A 22,928-nucleotide genomic window follows, 5' to 3' on the forward strand; every position below is an offset into this window, starting at 1 on the left:
AGAATGTATACATGTATGTGTGACTGGGTCACCTTGCTGTACAGTAGGAAACGGAAAGAACACTGTAAACCAGCTATAATGGAAAAAAATAAAAATCATTATAAAAATAAATAAAACTAGTCCGTGTTTAAAAAAAAAATGACATCACATGTCCTTATTTGTCATACCAACACCATTTTCCAGAAAATAGCTTCATATTAAAACCTATAATTTATGATTGAAAAATATCCCCAGAGGATAGCAGAGGCTGGGAGGTGTTATGAAATGTCCTAGCATTTGGTGGAACCTTATTAAATACTTCTAATGAACTATTGAGCATAATATTTCAAGTATGAATAGATTACTATTGAAGAAAATGATGGTGACCTCATATTATACTTGGAAACCTCAATCTGGGCTTCCAGTTAAAAATAAGCCCACTTAAAATGGTTTGGACGGTGTCTATGAATAGGAAGAGGAAACTTTAAAACCACAGTCCAGTTTCCAAGTTATCCAGATGCTGAAACCTCCTCCCAATCTCAGAACTGACTTCGATGCTTTGGAAGAAATTGTAATAAAAAATGCAACTAGCTTTAAAAGCTTGTGAGAATGTTTCATGAAAGATTAAAGTTAAACCGCAGTAATACAAGAAGACAGCACATCACAGCTTCTTCCACTACTACGGTCATTAACAGTCATGGGCTTCAAATCTTCTAGTCACCCTGGTGTGCACAAACAAACTGAAAGGAAATCTGGTGTAGGGACCAGTCAAAGCACCTTGAGCCCTGCCTTCAGCAAGTTAAGATTCTTTGGCACGGGGGACAGGGAAGCAGAAGGAAAATGGGGTACGATTAAAACATGAGAATTCATCTGGCTTTACACATGGTGGCAAAGTCAAAAAAGCAGACTTGGAGGGAGTGCTATCAATGGACATTATGGTGACATGTCAGCAGGTAAAAATAATATGATGCTGTGATTACGGCTGCCAAATTTTTTGGTCCAGTCAGAACTGCTCAATGTAAAATGTAGGTTTAGGGTCTAAGAAAATGGTGCAAATGGTATCTCTTGCTCACTCTTCCTCCCTAAGATGAAATAAGCATGGCACTACCTGGAGTAATAAATCATCACTAGGAAGCCCCTGAGGACCTTCTGTGGGACACACACCACAGGAGAGGATTATGCAGAGACAGGTTTCTGTGGCTGCTTCTGGGAAAGGCAGCATCACCAGCAGGACCAAAGCCTCCACATGTGAAGGGCCAGGCTCATCCTGGGTCTGGGATGGAAGGCACATGGTTATGTTGGCAGGTGCCACTCCCAGGACGTTCTTAAAGGGAACTGTGAGGCATGCTTAGGTTTTGCAGTGTCCTCTCAGGCCAGAAGCTCTGGAGACCTGGTACCAACGCTCTGTGGTCTCAGTCCTGGTTCTGCAGAAGTCCAGCCTGAACATCCACTGGCCTGATGCCAATGGCCAAGTTCAACAGGGAAGTCAGCAGGCACACTCTAACGTGATGTCTGGGCATCGTATGCTTTTTCAATCCACAGAGTAAATTCACAGTAAAATGAAACAAAGAAATGAGGGATGCACCCATTTATTTTATTGGAATGATGCCTTGCTAATTTGCATTTCATTCATTTATTCCGCAAGTATGTATTAAATGACAGCCACGTGACAGATACTGTACCAGATGCTGGCTGGGGACACTGCTGTGAACAAAACAAAGTTTCTGCTCTTACGAAGCATACATTCCAGAAAGGGACAGATTTTACAAATGAAACTAGCCAGTGTGAGGCTGATAAAACCAAGCACCAATCTTATCCAAAAACTTTATTTCAATGTAAGCAAGAGATATTATTGAAGAAGCACAAGCCAGCACACAAGTGGCAGGTCCAAGCCAGCTCATGAAGGTGTTTTTACCCACACCTGACCCCCAGCCTTCCTCCCCTCCCCTCTCCCATCCCTCCCATTCATATGTCTTCCACTCAAGTCCTAGGAGCGCCCCCCACCCCCGCCCCAGGTGACACAGCAAAAGCCTGAGGTGGGCTTAATCAATAACTTCTGGGAGAGAAGACAAGACAGATAGCACTTTGCTGCAAGTCACAGCAGATGCAGCAGAGCGACTATGAACTGTGTGTCTTTTTCTGTGGTTACTGTATCTCCTCCCTGGTTGGGCAGACTTCAGGGCTTCTGTGTCTCCACCACATAAAAACTCTGTTCTATCTTTCAAGCATATGAAAAGGGATCCTTTAGCGTTTCCTCATTAATTTCCCCTCCAAAATCAAGTGCCCACAGACTGCCCGTTCACAAGCCATCCCTTTACAACAAATGAATGCATGTTTACCCTCAGGACAGAGAAGCAAGCATCCCAACCCCTTTCAAAGCTGAGTCCTCCACCACACACTCTATTTCATGAAATTAGTAAAGTTTTACTGGCCCTCCCAGCCAGATAAACCTCACTAGAAATGTCACTTTACACCATGTAAAAATTCCAGTTTCACAAATATTTGTATGCAATTTTAAAGCCAAAAAAGTTGGAAATATGGCGACAGATGTGGGGCTGTGGATTGAAATGAACACAATGCAGAATGCAAACCGTTTGACACCAATACTCAAACTGTTTCTATATAGTACAAAGGAACCAGGAAAATGATCTGATGATATAATTTAGGCTAAAAAAAAGTTTAAATTTCTCATCTCCTTTGTCACTTTAGTCCAACAGATAAGAACGAAATTTTTAATTCATTACCTGCTTTTAGGAATTACAAAAATATTTCAGTCCAAGCTTAGCTAATACTATCATGCTTCCACTAAGGATTCTGACAAGACCTTTTAAAGGTAGAAAAACTAATTTTCTGCCATTCATCTGTGTATAATTTCCATTCAAGTCCACTGGAGGCAAAGCTCAAGCTGAGCTGGAGTGAGAGAGAATCAGGCTGTTGCTCCCCAGGGCAACTGTTCAAGCCTCTGACAGACTCCAAAGCAGTTCGAGGTGATGGGAGGTGGCGGGCAGTGTGTGTGTGTGTGTTGTGTGTGTGTGTGTGTGTGTGTGTGTGTGTGTCCCCGCATGCACGCATGCACACATGCATGCACTTTGCATTTTTTTTTCCTGAAAACCAGAAATTATTTACCCCATGGTACTTATTTAAAGCCATAATTACCAAGCAAGTTTATAAATCTATGAAGATCACTGATCTCAAAAATACATTAAAAAAAAAAAGACTGCTTTTGTTCTAGCAATTTTTCTTTCATCCATGTGAAACCAGAGAGCTGGACCAGAACTCAGTGTCTAGATGTCCAGTTGTATAATCTCATAAAACCACTCAAATGCATCACTGATATATTTTATTATAGTTTAAAAACTTTTGTAAGTTTACCCATTTCTCATTTAAGAATAATTATGTGATTTGTACTAGAAAGCATAGATCCTAACCAGTAAGTCACTCTAACGTTTTAGAGTAAATTTAGAACTTGTAACTGGAACAGGTTCATGGTACCTAAACACTTTCTAGAATAACTTCTGTATCCTGGTTGACTAATTTTGTGCCCTCTAACAAGGAGCGTTTGGCACGTGGTAGATACTCCAAAGTTGTTAAGTATGGGAATGGAAATTGGTGCTGCCACTTTATTAGACAATTGGGCAGTTTCTTATAAAACTAAACATGTTCATCCCATAAACAAAGCAATTGTACTCCTTGGTATTTACCCACATGAGTCGAAAATGTCTATCTATACAAAACCTGAACACACATGTTTATAACACCTTCATTCATAATTGTCAAAACGTGGAAGCAACCAAGATGTCCTGCAGAAGGTGATGGATAAATTAACGGTGGTGCATCCAGACACTGGAATTTGATTCAGCACTAAGAAGAAATGAGCTACCGAGCCACAGAAACATATGGAGAAACCCTAAAGGCATCTTGCTAAGTGAAAGAAGCCAGTCTAAAGAGGCTACGTGCTATATGACTCCAGCTATACGACATGTTGGAAAAAGCGAACTACAGCAACAGTGAGAAGATCGGTGGTCTCCAGGCAAAGGGGGGTGGAGATGAACAGGGAGAACACAGGGGCCTTGAAGGCAGTAAACTATTCTGAGTCTCACACGGCAATGGGGGGGGGTCCAAGTCTCGAGGCATTTGTCACAACTCTTAGAATTCACAACACAAAGAGGAAATTCCAAACCTGGACTTCAGTCCATCATAAAGTATCAACCTTGGTCCATCATTTGTATAAAGGTACCACACTCACAGAAGACGTTTCTAAGAGAGGAACCTGGGGGTGGGACATACAGGGGAAACCCTGTCTTTTCAATTCCATGTCTTCTGAAAGCCCAAAACTGCTTGAAAAAAAAAATCTATTACTTACAAACTAAAAAGTAATACATTTTAAAGGTTGTTAAATGAGGCTTTATGGCAATAAAGGAGGTCAGCTGGGACCTGAAGCTACCTTCCTCTGAGGACTCTTTGCTGAGCTAAGCGGCTCAGATGAGCCCCCACCACATCCCAATGGCTTACATGGCTCGGGCTGTCTGTTCAGGGAAGGCTCGATCGCCTATGGAGTCTTTGCCATGCTGGAGTTTCACCTACTCATGCAGAGAAGAGAAGTTCATTTCCTATAGTCAGAAAGGAAAATCCCACTGCAAACTAAAAGAGCCTCTACAGCCATAGGAATTGAGGGAAGGGAGAACTGAATTTACAACCAGACTCCCTTTAGGTTCAACCAGAAGCCCATGAATGCCTAGTATACCCATCACTGCTGGTCCCGAGGTTCGTCAGCAGACCCTACTACCAGGAAGCCCTAATTAACTTCTGTGGGGAAGTCTCCTAGCTAACTGGTGTCGATTGTAAAAGCAAACCCTCCTCCTGACACACACATGTATTAATGCACCCAGTACAAGTTCAGGGTAGCTATTACTGAGTTGTCACAGGCCCATTAATTATCCCCTATACTGTGTTTAGCTTTACTCGGGTAAATCTTTTTTAATTGCCCAGCCTACATCACAGAGCATCTCTATTTAACTCTGTTTATGTTTATGCCTTTTCCAATAGCTCATTAAGTGCTATCAGAAGCCTCGGTGAGAATCACCAAGCTCATCCATGCTTTCATTTTCCTCACTCATTACCTTGCATCTTGGAGCTCCGGAGACTTTTCATCCACCGGTCCACGCACCTGGTCTCTTTCCTGCCTCTGAAGGGTCTGGGGGACTTCCTTCCGCAATAGTTCCAGACTGCGAGTCAATCCTCCCCACCGCTGAAAGATCACTATTTGAAAATACGAGTCTGAACGCATCCCCTGAGCGCCCCTTACCCACAGATTCCAGTCCTGATTCCTTAGGAAAGCAGCCATGGTTCTGGCGAGTTTGGCGCCAAACTCACAACTCAGCTGCTGGCTTCTTTCCTTCCCACTTTCCGTTGCAGCTCTTTACCAACAGGGCGTGAGATGTCTCTGTCCCTTCAATGCTTTCTGCTGGGAACATAGATTCCACAAGTGTTACTCACTTGTGGAACCTTGCAGACAGAGGCCCCCCCATCCCTGCATCACTCCCCCAGACAATCCTACTCCTGCCCTTGTGGAGGCTGCAGGACCCTCTGAGGTGTAAACAGTTGCAAATGGGATGCTCTCCTGCCAGACAGTGACCTCCTTCAAGTCGGGGAAGGGGGATGCATTCCACTTATCTCCAAGTGCCCAGCGTCTGCCCACAGTGAGGGTTTGAGAAATTTTTATTGCGTGAATGAATGAATAAAGGCATTTTCACTCCAATCTGAGTTTCTTTTTTTCCCCCTATAGCTGCAGCTGCAGCATATGGAAGTTCCCAGGCTAGGGGTCCAATTGGAACTGCACCTGCCGGCCTATGTCACAGCCACAGCCATGCCAGATCCACAGGGTCTGCATCTTTCACTGAAGCCTGCAGCAATACACAGATCCTTAATCCACTGAGTGAGGCCAGGGATCGAATTTGCATCCTCAAAGAGACAACATTGGGTCCTTAACCCATTAAGCCACAACAGGAACTCCAAACTATCTGGGTTTAATTAAATCATATCTGCTCTTTGCAGCACTTCCTAACTGATCAGCTGTATACGTGGAAGAAACCCATGAGAAAATGAACTATGGTATAGGTACACATGTTTCTTAGAATACATTACTTGGGACTAAAAAAAACCCCAGTAAGTCAGAACCCACTTAATGTCATGGACATTTAAAACATACCTGGAAATCTGCCTCCATGGAAAAACTATACTTTCTGAAGATGTTACTGAACAAAAAGAAAAATGATACTACATGTTTTTCATGAAATGCCACCCCCCAAAATAATAATTGAGAAGTTTGCCGATGGAAAGCCCTTTCAAAGCAAGTCAGATCCAATTCAGGAAGGCATCTTTTGAGGGAGTCCTTTTGATTTTTATTTTATTTCTTTTAATTTTTTTTTTTACTGTACCTGCAGCATATGGAAAGCAATTGCTAGGACCAGGAATCAAACCAATGCCACAGCAGCGACCTGAGCCACAGCAATGACAATGCTGGATCCTAACCCACTGCACCACCTGGGAATTCCTCTTTTGCTTTTTAGAACTGAATATTTGGAATTGTCTTTACAAAAACTACCTGTGCCTGATTCTGAAAATTTTGAATTAGGTGCCTCTGAGAATGAATTTTCTAGCACTTGAATATGTTGGACGACTACTGAGTTTGGTCCACTGAGGTATAGGTCTTTGGAGTTGAATTTGAAGTTGTGTCACATAGATGTAAATCCTGCTGGTCTCAGAGAGAAAGACGTGACTGACAGTGAGGCTTGCCTGGAGTGGCTGTGGTTGAATTCTTAATTCATGAACATATTGTGGGGTAGGATGCTGCATTTGCAAAGCATGACTGCAAGTGAAATGAGGATATAAATGCAGGTTAATTACATGATATTCACATGGGACTGGAGCCTCCTTGGCATTCTTTAGTGTCATGCATTTCCCAATGGAAACAACATGCATTTTACCTCTAGGTATCAAATGAAAGTGACACAATTGTACAGATAACATTGATTCATAAGTGTTCCTGCCATGATACAGTGGGTTAAGAATCTGACTGCAGCAGCTTGGGTCACTGCAGAGGTGTGGGTTCAATCCCCCTACCAGCGCAGGGAATTAAAAGGATCCAGGTTGCCACAGCTACGGTGTAGTTTGCAGCTGTGGCTCAGATTCAACCCCTGGCCTGGGAACGTTATATGCCATGGGTACAGCTCTAAAGTTAAAAACAATAAATTGATCCATAGTCTCTGTGTGTGAAGTTGGTGTGAAATATCAACTCCAAGAATAGCTTATCAGAAATCTAACCCAGGTCAATATAACAGGCATATTGTTCCCCCAGTGGATATTTAATATAGCACATGAGAAGAGGTGATGTGCCTCATTTAGACCAGGCTTCCTCGAGCTACAGGGCTGAAAAAGACTTCAGAAATGACCTGGTGTACCTCCCACCGACTGTTTAGTAGTTGACAAGTTTCCAGCAAAGCTGAGACTTAGATCTGACTTCCCTTCCTTGGCTGTGTCTCTCCCTTTCCCTGTAGTCAGGGGACCATCCCATAATCAGTCTTATGCAATCCCCACTGATGGCACAGCACAACTGAATTCACTGCAGTTGTTAGCACAGTTGCCAGGAAATGACTCTCCAAATTGCTCTCTAGGATCGATCTTATACGATACGGTGGGAAAATCGCAAGACTAGGAAGTTGAAGTGGAGAATGTGAGTGCAGGTGATGGGCTGTGTGGCCTCCGGCGAATCGCCTACCTTCTCCGAACCTTAGTGGGTTCATCTTTACCTGGGAATGATAGCCATTCCCACCTCAGGACGCTGGTGAGACGACTGCATGGTTTAATAGGAGTGAACGCACTTGGCAAGCCACAACGGCCCTTACAAAGATTCAGTCCTTATCGTGATCATCAAATACCATTTAGTAAACCACCAAAGAAGCGCAGCAGGTCGCTGGGCCTTAAGCAAGGCAGGAAGCAGGGCAGACAGTGGACTGTACCCACGTTAGGGGTTTATCTCCTAAGGAGCCAGTTTTCGCCAGCAGGTAATCTTATTTGCAAAGCCCATTAAGTCAACCTGCCTCGGCAGTGAACCACCCCCGGCCCTTTCCCTGGTAACTTCTAGTAATTTCTCCTCTTAGTATTTTGAAATATTCTCACTCCTTAAGCACAGAGCCCTCACATCGTCTAGGGAAGCTCTCTCCAATACAAGTGCAACGCAAGCCATGCTGTCATTTTAATGTTCTTGCAGTCACATTTAAAAAGTAACAACAGGAGTTCCCGTCGTGGCGCAGTGGTTAACAAATCCGACTAGGAACCATGAGGTTGCGGGTTTGGTCCCTGCCCTTGCTCAGTGGGTTACCGATCCGGCATTGCCGTGAGCTGTGGTGTAGGTTGCAGATGCGGCTCGGATCCTGTGTTGCTGTGGCTTTGGCGTAGGCTGGTGGCTGCAGCTCCTATTCGACCCCTAGCCTGGGAACCTCCATATGCCGCAGGAGCGGCCCTAGAAATGGCAAAAAGACAAAAAAAAAAGTAACAACAACAAAAAAAAGCACCAGGGGAAATTAATTTTAGTATATTTTATTTAATCCAATCTCTCCAAAATGTTATCAATTCCTCATATAATCCATACGAAAATTATGGATGAGATAGCGATCATGCTTTTTTCCCCCCTAAGTCCTCGAAATCCCCTGGGTATTGACACCGACCGTACACCTCAACTGGGAATAACTGCATTTCACGAGTCATGTGTCGGTGACAGCTACCATACTGGAAAGTCACGCAGGTACAGCCTGGCAGGGTGACCACACCTACTGATAAAACAGACTGAGATAAATGAACTTGGAAACTCTCCATGGAAACACTTAAGAACACTGAAGAAACAATCACATCCTAGGACAGAGATGGGGGAGGGAGCCCTAGCAACAGGAGTGACAGCCTAGCAACACCAGCTGTTGCACGAAAGGGAAATTACAAAACCATGACTTTGAAAATAAGCATCTCTTTGAAGGTCATCTTTTTCTCTTTTGTTTAAGGTGAAGGAAGGACATGGATAACCCATCTACACAAATATACCTTTTAGAAGGCACCATTTGCATTATCTCTTTATGCCGCCACACAGATGCTGACGTATTTGGTCATATTGTATTCCTAGTTCTCACTTAGACACACAGTAAAGCATGAAATCAGGCTGAGCCGATTTCCATGGTACAGCCTGTCTGGTGGTCCCCGCGGCTTACCGTGAGGAGCTGAACTGCACGGAGCAGACGGGTCATCAGAAATCTTTCCATATCACATGATGAAGCTACCCTGCTAACTCCTGGCCAGGGTCTGGTCTTGCGGGCCTGGGTGCCTTGTGCATTTTCTTTACTTCTCCCTTGGTTCTTCTTTCCAGCGTAGACACAGAGGCTCCCTGGTCCATCAGACTAAGAGCTGAGGGTGAGGAGGGTCCAGAACCTCACCTCCCGTCCACTGTCCTTGACACCCCAGCGGTGGGACGTCCTTGATCACCCTCAAGGCTGCTGCTTTTTCTGAAAAGTGTGAATGTGGATGCCACAGCCAGCCCAGCTCCACCTCTCTGAGCAGAGACAACAGTATGTCTTTCTGGGTAAGAGCTGCTGCCCCCCTTTCCATTCTCACCATCTGGTGACTCTGAACCCAATGCTGTCTTCAGTGTCCACCGCCATTGGAAGGTCTGGTCCCTCTTCCTCCGCCCCTTGTCCACTCCATCCCAAATGACCAGATGGCAACGGCCTGAGTACAATGTAAAACTATGCAAGGAGGGGGTCAACGTGCTGGATGATCTGCCCGGGGGCCAGCTGTGAACAATAAAACCACAAAATAATGGGGAATTCCCTGGTGGTACAGCAGGTGAAGGATCCAGTGTCGTCACTACTGTGGCTCGGGTTCGATCCCTTGCCTGGGAACTTCCTTGTGCTGTGGGTATGGCCAAAATAATTTTTTTTAATTATAAAATAATGGATTTTGAGTGACGGTCTTACTACAAGCTTTCAGTTTTTTCGGCATGTGTGGCTTACCGTCCTGTCTACAGGAGGCTCCCTGGTGTGTACCTGGGTGCTTTTCACTGTTAGTTTATCGGCCGTGGTCCTGAGTGAGTGGACTGGTGAGAAGGCCAGTTACGGAGTCTGGATCAAGCCTGTTTTCCATGAGTGTCCAGCTCAGAAGAGCTTTACCAGAGCACTTCAGGTAAAAAGGAGCCCCCTCCTCTGTGGCAGAACAGATGCAGCTCTGCTTCTCAAACTTAAACATGCACCTCCCCTCACCCGGGATCCTGTGCAAATGCAGGGATGATTCTGTGACCGAGTCCAAGGTGGTACCGCTCGCTGCACGACAGGCCAATAAATCAAGAGATGCATTGTTGGGACAAGGAATTGTGATTTCATTCAAAAAGCCAGCAGACCAAGAAGATGGTAGACTCATGTCCCAAAGAACCAGCCTGTCTGAGTTAGAATTTAGGCTTCTTTTGTACTAAAAGAGGAGAAAATAAAGTCCAGCCTTTCTTGGTTCTGATCAGCCTGTGGTGGGGAGGGAGGCAAGAGGGGGTAGTGTTAATTTCCTCCTTCCAGCAGTCATTCACGTGTGAGCCTGGTCAGGATGTTTCCAGCAAGCTAAACAAAGGTATTTGGAGTTCCCGTTGTGGCTCAGTGGTTAATGAATCCAACTAGGAATCATGAGGTTGCGGGTTCGATCAATGACCTTGCTCAGTGGGTTGAGGATCCGACGTTGCTGTGAGTTGTGGTGTAGGTCGCAGACGCGGCTCAGATCTGGTGTTGCTGTGGCTGTGGTGTCGGCTGGCGGCTATAGCTCCAATTAGATCCCTAGCCTGGGAACCTCCATATGCCTCAGGAGCAGCCCTAGAAAAGGCAAAAAGACAAATAAATAAATAAATAAAAATAAAATAAAGGTATTTTAGCTTAATGCTCATTCCTGGAAGGCAGGGTTCCCAGAGATGGGCCATCATGTACCATTTATACTTTGGAATAGAACCCAAAGGTTCCCCTATGACAACTCAGTAAACTGGGGTGAGCCTGAGGTTCTGCATTTCTGAGACTCTTCCAAGAGATGGTGAGGCTGCTGGTTGCTGGCCCTACCTTGAGTTGCAATGTCATTGCATTGTCACGACATATTTTGGAGGTGTGAACCCAGCTTGCCTCCTTTCCTAGATGGTAACCCTTCTGAGAGCTATTCTTTATTTATTTTTTTCTTTTTCAGGGCCGCACCTGTGGCACATGCTAAGTTCCCAGCCCAGGGGTCCAAACAGAGCTACAGCTGCCAGCCTACACCACAGCCACAGCAACACCAGATCCAAGTCACATATGTGACCTACGCCACAGCCACAGCAACGCCTGATCCTTAACCCATTGAGCAAGGCCAGGGATTGAACCCACATCCTCATGGATACTTGCCGGGTTTTTAATCTGCTGAGCCACAGCAGAAGCTCTGATTGAGCTTATTTTTTTAACACGTTTTCCTTCCTGTGATTTTAGGCAGATGCTTATGGAATCCATGATTGAAAAGTTATCATTGGTGACTTATTTTAAGGGCATTTCATTCTCAGCAGCCAGCTACAGTGCTCAGGCAGTGATTCAGGCAATGGGCTATTAATAAACTTGTAGGTGTCAACAGAGGTTTAGTGAACCTGCTGTCAATTCCAGCTCTCTGGCCTCCCCTCAGTGGGATTAAAACTCAACCTCCGGTTTTAGGCCCTACTCTCAATAGCCCACCAGCCAGAAGGCATACAATGAGGATACAGATGAAACAAATTTCCCGTCAGGCGTTCACTTGAAGCCTGGCTGTCACGGTTTGCTTTCCTGATGATCTCCTTGATTTCAGAGTCTCCCCTTCCTTTACTATTGTCAAGTTTGCCCCTGGTCCCTGCTTAGACTTCTGGTTCCTAACATCTTCCCCTTTGCGATGATGTGCCCTGGCCTTGACCCTCCTCCAGTGGACTTCCGCCTACTTCTGACCTGCATCCTAATGTGGGACTCAGGTCAAACCCCCTCTGGCTGCAGAACCCATGGTGCCTTCGGTCTCAAGTTGAGTCCCTAAACCTGGCCATCATCACAACTGGAGCTTTTGCCTTCTTCGCCCCTGGAACAAATGCACCCCATGGAAGCTTGGCCTGGCGGGGGAAGCCTTGCTTTAAGCTTTGCTGGGATGTGTTTTATAATGGGGGTCAGTACGGTTCCCCATTCCTATTACCAAGGATTAAAAATCCATCCTCTGATTATAAAATAAAATTCTTCATCTTCATTCATTTCTTTCCTAGCTCATTTTTCTTTCTCCAGCTAATAAATACACGTTTTTGTCTACAACACGTTCCTCTCCAACTAGCAGATCAGAGAATGGGGTGAAATGAGAGCTTCCAGGATACCTGGACATGCTTCCTTGATGGAAGTTCTCCTCCCTCTTACTCATTTGATTTCAATCTTTTTTTATTTTACTTCACGTATTTTTTAATTGAAGGAGAGTTGATTTACAATGTTGTGTTGGTTTGGGATGTCCAAAAAATAAATATATGTATTTATACATATACATATACATTTAAATATATATTCTTTTTCATACTCTCTCCTATTTTGGTTTATTGTAAAATGTTGAATATAGTTCCCTGTGCTATACAGTAGGACCTTGTTGTTTGTCTATTTAATTAATTAATGCTTTTCAGGGCTGCACCTGCAGCATATGCAAGATCCCAGGCCGGGGGTGGAATCAGAGCTGCAGCTGCCAGCCTATACCACAGCCACAGCAATGTGGGATCCAAGCCAAATCTGCGACCCATGCCACAGCTCACAGCAATGCCAGATCCTTAACCCACTGGGCAAGGCCAGGGATTGAACCCCCATCCTCATGGATACTAGTCAGTTTCATAACCTGCTAAACCACAACGGGAACTCCCTGTCTATTTTATATATAGTAGTGTGTATCTGCTATTCCCAAACTCCTCATTTAACCCTCCCCCATCCCCTTGGTAACCGTCAGTTTTTTTCTATGTCTGTGAGTCTGTTTCTGTTTTATAAATAAGTTCATTTGTACCATACTTTAGATTCCACATATAAGAGATACGGATGATATTAGCACATCCTTAAGTCACTGCAATGATTGTTTCTTTTTCAGAAGTAGGAACATAACTAATATTTATGTTTTCATTGGGATGGTGTTATATTACCTGTTCCCATATAGAAGTCAATTTTCAAACCTGACCATGACCAACCAAATGAGGAAAAATCCCATAGGATAGCTGTGACTGCCACTCTTTTCTTTTCTTTTCTTTTGTCTTTTTGCCATTTCTTGGGCCGCTCCCGTGGCATATGGAGGTTCCCAGGCTAGGGGTCGAATCGGAGCTGTAGCCGCTGGCCTACACCAGAGCCACAGAATGTGGGATCTGAGCCCCGTCTGCAACCTACACCATAGCTCACGGCAACGCCAGATCCTTAACCCACTGAGCAAGGCCAGGGATCAAGCCCGCAACCTCACGGTTCCTAGTCGGATTCGTTAGCCACTGAGCCAAGACGGGAACTCCTGACTGCCACTCTTAATAGTAGTACATCCCCTGGAAATGTGAAACCCCATGGGACCTCCTTTCTCATTTCAGTTATAATAAAAGACCTGAGAACCAGAAACCACTTTGGAGAGTCTTCGAGAATTGACCTACATTTTTCAAAATGATTGCTCTTAACTTTACTGTTGTAAAACAGTAAATTAATTAATGAGCTGAGACTCTATCAAGACAAAAGAAGCCTTTGCGAACCCTTTCCCTGCTTTCCTGAAGGATCCTTTCTTCATTGTTACAATTACCTTGACGGAGTGATTAAGCCACGAACTAATGACAGAGGTGATGGGGGACCATTTTGTTACTGTCACTGCGACAGGGACCGCCTTTGTCTTATTGACTCTCTGCTACTGAAAACACGATCTGGAGAGTAAAGAATCCACCCCAAACTGACATCTTTATTCATAATTATTATCTGAGCTCCAGAAAGAAGAAGTCAGACTGCTATTTACATGGATGGAATCTCCTAGGCTGGGGGTTCAGAAAGGTGACTTTTGTCCTTTTTAATTGATGTTTTTGATGGAAAGTCAAATCAAAGTCACCTCAAGTCCCTTTAGACTCCTGTTCACTACAGATCCTACTTTTTTACATACACGCGATTCTGATGGATTGATCCTCAGCCAGCCCACACACCGCCCTCTGCTCTGTTTGTGTGAAAGGGTCCCCATGACGGGAAAACAGGGCATGTACATAAATTGAGCAAAAGAAGTAGAACTTCTTCAAACAGCATACTTCTGAATCATAAAGGGAAGAAAACAGTTCGACATACTTCAGACACTTTTTAAGTAGATGCTTAAATTATTACTATTTTTTTTAATGTGGAAGTCTAGAGTTCCCGCTGTGGTACAACGGGATTGGTGGTGTCCTGGGAGCCCTGGGATGCAGGTTTAATCCCCGGTCCAACAGAGAGGGTTAAGAATCCTGCGTGGTCACAGCTCTGGCTTGGGTTGAAACTGCAGTTCAGATCTGATCCCTGGCCCAGGAACCCCATATGCCATGGGGCAGCCCAAAAAAGAAAAAAAGAAAAAGGTAAAAGTCTGAAGTGTTGCCATGGGGTTGAATACTGTTCAGCATCAGGCGAGATCTCTAACCTCCTCGAGATCCAGGTAACCCCCCATCAGGAAAGGTCAGGGCAGTGATCTCCGCTGGCAGAGTGTCACCTGGGCCTGTTCTCTAACGAGTGCAGGCCTGGGGACAGTATCTTTGTATAGAGTTCAATTCAATTTCCAGCATATTAAATCTGTGACAGTGTGACCCAGGACAAGCTTTTAATTTAAAAAGCAAATCCAGCTCTGACAACAGCCTTCTCGTTGACATAATGGACAGTTCTTTTTAAGCCTGGGAAGCACAGTTCCTGTTTCCTAATCATACCAACTCCAGTTGTGCACACGTCATCACGAGAAATGCAGAAGACAAGTCTGGCTTTCCAAGTGTCTACAGCACCTCTTCTGGAATGAGTGGTCTGGAACATTTTGGACATTAGCTTCAAAGACTTAGATATGGGTTTTCATGAAAACAGGTTAATTTGATTATAACTAAAACTTGGCAATGATACAAAATAAGTTGCATTATACAAAGAAGCTTAAGAATCTCTCTCCATGCATAAATAATACCAGTTCCTGGGTTTTAGACACTAATATTGTCAACTCTGGAAAATCCCTTGTAGATCCCGTTTGACTGCATGACACACACGGTAGCAAAAGCCTCAGAAGAATAGACTTTCTGGTGCACATACTCAGGGGTCTGGGCAAGCAAAAAGGAAATGTCTAAGAGTAGGATCAGAATGTTAAACCCAGAAAGAACTGTGAATATTATTTCTGACCAGTCATATCATACAGGCAGAACACTAAGCCCAGAAGGAAGAGACCAAAAGAAGCTCTAAGCCGGGGAGCCCCAGGGACTCTGCTGCATCAGCTGTCACCTGTAACCTGGTTAGGGGACTACCTGGGGTCTGAGCCACCAAGCAGTCAAATACTCTCTGCTGACGCCCCATTTTGTCCATTTCTCCAAAGGGCAGCTGCCTGTCTAAATAAGGTCCATCGTTGAGGAGTTTCTGTCATGTAGTAACAAATCCTACTAGTATTCATGAAGATGCAGATTCGATCCCTGGCCTCACTCAGTGGGTTAAAGTGGGTTGCCGTGAGCTGTGATGTTGGTTGCAAAGGCAGCTTGGATCTGGCATGGCTGTGGCTGTGGCTGTGGCCGGGGTAGGGGGGGGGCGATGCTGCAGCTCCAATTTGACCCCTAGCCTGGGAACTTCCATATGCCGCACCTGTGGCCCTAAAAAAGCAAAAGCAAAAGCAAAAAAAAAAAAAGGTCCATTGTTGAGACTCCACCTATGACCCTCTCCCTTCATCTCAGGGTTAAAAAGATCTAACAGTGTCACTCAAGCCACCTCTGGCCTCTAGGAGGTTTTGGACTGATTTATTTCTGTTTTTGACTCATCTTTCTTTTCACTGGCAATAGTAATCTGGATTAGTGCCGTACATATACTAGACATGGAAGCAATGTTTCATGGAGGCAAGAATCACAGTGATGATGGTGTTGGTGGTGGTAACAGTGGAAGCTATAGCCTTGCTGTGTGAGTAGACAAACAGGAGTGCCAGAAATACAAAAAATCATTCTGTATACAACTATATTCTTAAAAGGTCAGGTGTAAGTCAGAATGAAGTGAAAAATATTGATCCCAAGGCTTCCTCAGTCTGACTTTTCCATCAGCAAGAACAGGAACGTGAAGGTGGGCTTCTTGCTTCATTTTTTTCGGAGGATAACTGGTCTTGTGTGACACTTATCCCCACTCCCCAGCACTAGTAACCTAAAACAGAGCTGTGTGATTGGGTGTATCCTTTACAGGTAAGGCTCACTTTTCCAATTTTCTGTACCACTAGAAACTCAAGAAGCAACAAGGCAGCAAGTGCAGTGACACTCTTATAAAGAAGAAAGAATAACACCGGGGCATCATTCACAGATCAACAAATATTCCCTGGACATGTCTTCTTGTGAGCAGAAGTTCCACAACTACTAGAGCAACTCCATGAAGCTTTGCCCATGACCTTCCTTCCCAACCCGCCACGCCAACAGTTGCCAACGACACCATCCTACACCTAGATGGAAGTTACTTGGTGGGTGGGTCAGAATTACACATGCCATTCAAGAGACTATCTCTTGCTGAGAATTACTGAATTTTTTTTCTATGAAATCCATCGACATATTTCAACCAGTTTACAAGACTATACCTGCTAAGCACGTTCTCATGACGAGCACCACACTGAGCCTTACGTTTGATAATGCATAAGAGTAATGAAGCCAATTCTGATTCCAGGTCTTGCTTCCATAAGCCTAGAATGGGGGCCTTTCAAATTCTAAAAACAAGTCAAGGAAATGTGCTAACCAGATTAGCCCACGATTCCATACGAAAGGGAATCTTTCTATCTGTTACTCAGTGACTGGGGCTCTTTAAATTTACAGGTAGACCATTCCACTCAAACTGTGCACAAAGAGATCGCATTGAATGGCAAGTCATATACCTGGATATTCAAACATTAAGGATATTTTTTGTAAGTGGCTATGGAAAGACCTTCAAAGCTACTGACCCAAGAATTTTGGACCTGTTCAAAAATGACAGCATCTATTTGTACAGACACCACTGCAGAATAGTCTACAATTTCATGGGGTAAAATAAGTATAACTTTTTTTTTCCCCTGTGAACAGGGTACAGTTTATGTCAGTGGAAAAAGGAAAATGTTTGCGCTGATTACAGAGATACTGAAATAGGTATATCCACCACACAGATTTATGCATAAATGATTCCAGCTCAGACAGAAGCCCAAGTAAATGCACAGAGGACTGTCAGATGGTGTGTGGATTTACATCCATTAGCTAACTCAGAGATTTAAATACCAAGCCCAGCACTCAAGGAAGTGGTGTGGATTTGTGATGCTCTGGAGAAGACACAGGGTCCATAAACCAATGCATAGGTTTCAAAGTGACACGGCTGCAGTATTTCAAGCGAACTCCTACTTCTCTCATGCACGAAAAGCAAAGGTGAGTCCACTGCGTTTGGAGCAGCACATGTCCACTGCATAAAATCTCAGAGCTGGGAGACAGTCAGGTTCAACCCTCTGTGTAATAAAGTCTCTTCTACCGCAATTCTGCCTACAGTTTCCCAACCTATGCCTAGACACGCCAGTGATGTGGAACTCGGTGCTTCGAAGGATTAGCTGATCTTGGGATCCCTTTGACCACTTAACATTTTTCTCCTTATGTCAATTCAAAATCTCTTCCTGTAGTTCTCATCCTTTTTGCCCAGAGGGTCTATGCAAAAATCTCTTCCATAATCCTTCAGGGCTTCCCAGAGAGCTTTCAAGTTGAGAGGTTTCTCTTCTACCTAATCCTCAGTTACAGCAACCATTTTCCATATTTCTTTTTTTAAGTCATGTAGTCTACAAAACTACATGACCTAAAGAGGGACACATCTAAAATTCTCTATCTCAATTTCCACAAGGGCAAAACGCAAGTGTCACCTCAAAGATGATTCGGAGGACCACATAGGAAAGAAAAGATGGAAACCCTCTGAAAACTGAAGTTCTGCACCAATACAAGGAACAATTTTCTAAGGACCAGGAGATCTAAATTTCAATAAGGTGAAGCCCACCATATCCTGGGGAAAATATCTTCAAACAGTAACACAAACTTTGCCAAGAATTTACTTTACGAAAACTTTCCCACCATGTTGGGCCTATTTATATGGTCCAATTCATTCCATCCAAGCTCAATTTGTTTAAAATCAATGAACTTTTATGAGTGAAAGAGACATGAACAAGTCAGAGAGGAACTGATGACACACACCCCCTCTGAACCTTTCAACTTTTTGGTTTTGCCGTTCCTTCGACTAACAAGGTTTTACCACTTTTGTCAATGCTCTTCCCTCTTATAATCTTTCGATGGTTTCTCAGTGCCTTCAGAATAAAATCTACATTCCTTTCATTATCCAGCCCAACTAATTCTCCATCTGCACCTCTAGTGCTATCTCTCACTCACCCTCAACGCAAAGCACACCCTAAACCTGCCTTGCTCCTTCTTGCCTCTCTGCCCTCACACATGGGCACAACCACGGCTACACAGCCAATGCCAGCAGATCTCCCACCAGCCAAACCTTAGCTCAGACATCCCCTGTTCGAGAGTCCTACCTGAACCCCTGAGGTGGTCTGAGTTTCCTGTTCCTACCACGTGCTTATTTCCCTGTACTGAAATTGTCTGCTTACTATCTGTCTTTTTCATCAGAAAGCAGATTTCTTGAAAGAAGATGTGTATTTTATTCGTTTGGGGATGATTAGTACCTAGCACAGAGCTTTGCAGGTGCTCAATTCAGACGAATAGATAAATTAATATTCAGCAGATGGACCACAAATATATGGAAAAGAGCCATTCACTAAACTCAGAAAAGGGGACCCATCTTGCCTGACCTAGATCAATTCTGCAGAACTAACTCAGAATCAGTAAGGTACTTTTTCAATAGTTGAAGCCGTAATCTATATGCTATTTTCCTACCGGTTGTTTATCGCTAGAACTTTTTATCATTTACAAAGCACTTTCTGCTTCTTCACATACATTGTGTGCCCTTTAATCATTAATGCCACTATAAGATCATGTTACCCAGCTGGGATTTAATGCAACAGCCTCAGCTCATCCAAGTGATATGGGAAGCAGAGCACAGGACTTAGACGACAGGGGCTCTAGCCCCTGTTCTGCCATTAAACTACAGGTGTGTTATTGGAGAAACATCCTAACTTGTCTAAACTCAGCTTTCTCTCCAATTTTGCCAACCTCAGTGAAGGTAAATTGTCATTTCTTATACATTGTTGTCCTTATTATGCAAATTGGCATTTGGAAGTAGCTAACTGAGCCAGAAAGAGCACAGACTCCAGGGTAAGACAGTTTTGACTTGTTTTGACTCTGAGCTACATCACATAAGAGATGGATAAACTTGTGCCAGTTACTTAATCTCTCTGAGCCAGTTCTCTTATACTGAGACATACTAATGATTAGATTAGATAAGGAGTATAAAAATACTTGCAGATTTTTCAAGTGCTGTATAAAACCCTGGTTATCATCCTTCTTGTTTGGCCAGGTTGAAGAATGGCATAGAACAACATTTCTTGGAGTGCTTCGTGTGCCACTGAATTCTGAGAGTATTTAACAGGTGTGCCTTTAAAAAGTTATCGGCAACTGCAGAATAGCTTAGTAAGTAAACGCTTTGAGAAGTTCTGCTGTGGGGAGATCTGCTTAACTGTTTATCCCGTCATTTTCCCATGTCCTTAAACCTGGAACACATGTTAACAGCTTGTGGGGATCAAGCATGAGAGATGCAGGAAAAGCTGTGTTTTCACCAGGTGACTCTCATGATAAGCTATTTAGAAACAAAACCCAAAATGATAAAAATACTCTCCATTCCATCACCCATTGACTTACCCTTTGCCATGTGCCTATTTGCTAGAAAACAACTAAATATGTATGCACCTACACATGTAAATGTGAGGAGAAATTTAGCTTGAATTTTAAGAAACGTCTTAAATCCTGAAGGAAGAAGACATCTAGATATAATTGATTGTGGGTATGAAGACCAAACACTGTTTCCACTGGGCATTTATAATTCCCATTGGCTGAAGTGCCCTCTTCATAGCTTCTGGAATCACACGATATGAACAAGAAAGCAAAGTACTTTCTCATTCATTTGTAGGTACGATTCCTTTAAAGCCATGATTGCTTTTTTCACATGGTAGAAAATATTCACTTCATTATTTCAAATGGCTCTTTTCTAGTATCAACTCCTGTGACTTTAAAAGCTGACATTAATTTCCCATTAGTAAACTTTAATTAAAATGAGTATGTATCCCGCTTTGGGTGGTTGCATTTGTAACAAATGTCCGAATACATGCAAATCTTGTCCAAAATGTTTCCAATAGCTTTTTCTGAACAAGCAAACACTTTGATGTCTTTTCAAAGGATTTTATCTGCAGAGAGCTTTTAGCATCTGGCTCTTACCTAAAATGACTAGAATGCTATGGAAATACAATGGATAGTTACCAACCTAGCTAAAATCTATTCTATTGATCTTAGAAAGTAGCATGTTAAAAACATGAGTAATGATCTCTGAGCTTTGAACCATTCATACCCTGGTGTTTTCTGCAAACCTTGTGTACAATGCATTGCAAAGAAAAGCTAGAAAAAGCAGAAGGATGTTCCTCATTTAAAGAACCACAGTGCTCAAAGATAATGTTCTTACACAGTGATCCGAGATGCACTGCATCTCACCAGCTTATCACCAAAGATGCATCCCCCAAGTTCCCTTCAAATAGTCTACACTCAGAGAAGTTGAAACAGTTCCGAGTGCGTCTGAGAGTCAAACCCCATGAATTCTGATCCCATGTCAAATTCCTACATCCAGCTAAAGTTTTTTGTTCTGCTTTGCTTTGCCTTTAACATCCTAAGGCGAAAATGAGGCTGAGTCTTAGACCAAGCTTCCACCTAGTTACCCCATTATCCTTCAACTACTTAACCAGAATCCAAGAACAGTAGGATTAGATAACTTAGATATGCATATTAAATACATTATTCCGCATAGGTAGACAAACATCTGAAAACATGTCCAGCAATACTTCCTCCCAGATGACTTTGCATTAGCAGAATAAACTTCAAAGCCCTTAAGGAAAACAGGGTAGAAATGTTTAACAAAAAGGAGCCACATGACTACAGTTTCTCCAAGGGTTGGGCTGGTTAATGTATTTGTCTGAGAAGTTGGGGTTTTCCTTGGCATCCAACCCTCCCCGCTTCCCTCCTTCCCTTGGACAGCTTTGCCATATGGCCAGTTGACCCAGTGGCTGTGGTCTCACTGAGATGTGTTTAGGTCCTTGTCTTTTCCTAATTATTTCTGACTTTCTGCATTTTCTATCCTGAGATATCAACATCATTTTTCAACTGGGAAAATGTTTGGTTTAGCAGGTCTAGTAAACACAACCATAATGAAAAGGACTTCCTCAGACTTAGAGTTTGAGATCTGATTTTTCATGCCATATCAATCTGTAAGAAGCATAGGTAGTTCTTCAGTTAATAGAACTGAGAAGTGTTTGCATTAACATAAATCTAGAAATTTTAAAGGTGAAAGTGAGTGATTTCTAAAGCCGGCATAAAGTTTGCAGAAGTTCACAAACAGAAAGTTAAGTGTCATTCATCACATTACCAGAGTAAAACTGCTAATCATGAATCCTAGCCACAAAACAATTCCAGGAATTAAACCCAGCATTTGAGTTCTTCATCAAACTTGAAGAAGAGCATCAAGCCTGTCTTTGCAACAGTCAACCACAAGAAATGGAGCTAGCACATTTCGGTGACACTTCAAAAATCCCTGGAGTCCAAAATATGGAGGTTTCCAACATCAGTTTGTCTGATCGCATACAATGTAGCACTTTTCCAGAAAGTATCTATTTAAAAAAAGAAAAGCTTTTACCATTTGAAAGGTCACTGTCTAAGGCAATGATTTACAAGCAATGGTGCTGGGAAAGGTTGAAAAATAAGCACACTTACTCTACCCAGTGAAAAACACTGTAGTTCACCATAAAGAAAAAGAAGTTTTTAGTTCTGTTCCACAAATTCTCCAAGTTGTTTCCACTCGGGAAAACTCATCACAGTTCAGGACTTAAAATTTTTTTTAATCACAAAAATAACTGCAAATGAAATTGAAAAGGACACTGGCATAGCAGAAAGTAGTCCCATATCAGTGCACTTGTGGAGAAGTTCCCTCATTTCACTTACACTTAACTAGGTCATTTTAAACAAACAAACATAAACCCCACAAAGCAAAAAGACAAAACTCCAGGATGTTAGCATGCAAATACTTCAATGGAAAGAATTTTTGTAGAGGTAAAATGTCACTTCAAAAAGCACAACGCAGAGCCACGCGTGTCTGAGCACACTGCTTCATTATATTCCTAAATCCAGCCAGTGATGGCTCAAACCATGGTTCCCTCTGCCCAGAGAGTTTAGCCCTGTATTCAGGTTGTAAGTGGGAGTGATGTCTGTGTAAAAAGACTGGGAAGATCAGATGACAAGCAACAAAGCGAGTCCATGAAGACGCCAAGTGTGATCCAAGTTTACGAGATGCACAACCCTTTTCCACGGGTTCTTAGTTATATGAGAAATCAGATACGGCGAAATAATCAGAAAGCGCAACATAAGAGTAAGTCTGGGACCCATAAAGTGTACTTACTCGTATTTGGAGAGAAACATAAATAAAAATATCGATAGCCTTCCAAAAAGGCAAGCGTGTCCCTACTAAGCTTAATTCGAAGCACAGGACTTC

General features: G+C 43.2%; 1 protein-coding gene across 1 annotated transcript in view; it reads right to left on the bottom strand.

Annotated features, from left to right (window-relative positions):
• Positions 1 to 22,928, bottom strand: part of LOC125128685 (XK-related protein 4-like) — a 207,540-nt gene that overhangs the window by 183,296 nt on the left and 1,316 nt on the right. The gene's annotated exons all lie outside the window — the stretch shown is intronic.

Source organism: Phacochoerus africanus, chromosome 6 (assembly GCF_016906955.1).
Source record: "Phacochoerus africanus isolate WHEZ1 chromosome 6, ROS_Pafr_v1, whole genome shotgun sequence".
NCBI lineage: Eukaryota > Metazoa > Chordata > Mammalia > Artiodactyla > Suidae > Phacochoerus > Phacochoerus africanus.